This window comes from Hyla sarda, unplaced genomic scaffold (assembly GCF_029499605.1).
Source record: "Hyla sarda isolate aHylSar1 unplaced genomic scaffold, aHylSar1.hap1 scaffold_251, whole genome shotgun sequence".
NCBI lineage: Eukaryota > Metazoa > Chordata > Amphibia > Anura > Hylidae > Hyla > Hyla sarda.
The window spans coordinates 246569-248658 of NW_026609198.1; positions in this window are offsets into that span (position 1 = coordinate 246569).

Consider the following 2090-nt stretch of genomic DNA (forward strand, 5'->3'; position numbering starts at 1 on the left):
CTCCTATATATCTCCTGTACTATATATATATATCATCTCTCCTATATATCTCCTGTACTATATATATATCATCTCTCCTATATATCTCCTGTACTATATATATCATCTCTCCTATATATCTCCTGTACTATATATATATATCTATATCTATATATATATCATCTCTCCTATATATCTCCTGTACTATATATATATATCATCTCTCCTATATATCTCCTGTACTATATATATATCATATATATCTATATATATATATCATCTCTCCTATATATCTCCTGTACTATATATATATATATATATCTATATATCATCTCTCCTATATATCTCCTGTACTATATATATATATATATCATCTCTCCTATATATCTCCTGTACTATATATATCATCTCTCCTATATATCTCCTGTACTATATATATATATCATCTCTCCTATATATCTCCTGTACTATATATATCATCTCTCCTATATATCTCCTGTACTATATAATATCATCTCTCCTATATATCTCCTGTACTATATATATCATCTCTCCTATATATCTCCTGTACTATATATATCATCTCTCCTATATATCTCCTGTACTATATATATATCATCTCTCCTATATATCTCCTGTACTATATATATATATCATCTCTCCTATATATCATCTCTCTATATATCTCCTGTACTATATATATATCATCTCTCCTATATATCTCCTGTACTATATATATCATCTCTCCTATATATCTCCTGTACTATATATATATCATCTCTCCTATATATCTCCTGTACTATTATATATTCATCTCTCCTATATATCTCCTGTACTATATATATATCATCTCTCCTATATATCTCCTGTACTATATATATATCATCTCTCCTATATATCTCCTGTACTATATATATCATCTCCTATATCTCTACTATATATCATCTCTCCTATATATCTCCTGTACTATATATATCATCTCTCCTATATATCTCCTGTACTATATATATATCATCTCTCCTATATATCTCCTGTACTAATATATATATCATCTCTCCTATATATCTCCTGTACTATATATATATCATCTCTCCTATATATCTCCTGTACTATATATATATCATCTCTCCTATATATCTCCTGTACTATATATATATCATCTCTCCTATATATCTCCTGTACTATATATATATCATCTCTCCTATATATCTCCTGTACTATATATATATCATCTCTCCTATATATCTCCTGTACTATATATATATCATCTCTCCTATATATCTCCTGTACTATATATATCATCTCTCCTATATATCTCCTGTACTATATATATCATCTCTCCTATATATCTCCTGTACTATATATATATATCATCTCTCCTATATATCTCCTGTACTATATATATATCATCTCTCCTATATATCTCCTGTACTATATATATATCATCTCTCCTATATATCTCCTGTACTATATATATATCATCTCTCCTATATATCTCCTGTACTATATATATCATCTCTCCTATATATCTCCTGTACTATATATATATATCATCTCTCCTATATATCTCCTGTACTATATATATATCATCTCTCCTATATATCTCCTGTACTATATATATATATCATCTCTCCTATATATCTCCTGTACTATATATATATATCATCTCTCCTATATATCTCCTGTACTATATATATCATCTCTCCTATATATCTCCTGTACTATATATATATATCATCTCTCCTATATATCTCCTGTACTATATATATCATCTCTCCTATATATCTCCTGTACTATATATATATATCATCTCTCCTATATATCTCCTGTACTATATATCCGTACTATATATATCATCTCTCTATATATCTCCTGTACTATATATATATATCATCTCTCCTATATATCTCCTGTACTATATATATATCATCTCTCCTATATATCTCCTGTACTATATATATATATCATCTCTCCTATATATCTCCTGTACTATATATATATATCTATATCTATATATCATCTCTCCTATATATCTCCTGTACTATATATATCATCTCTCCTATATATCTCCTGTACTATATATATATATCATCTCTCCTATATATCTCCTG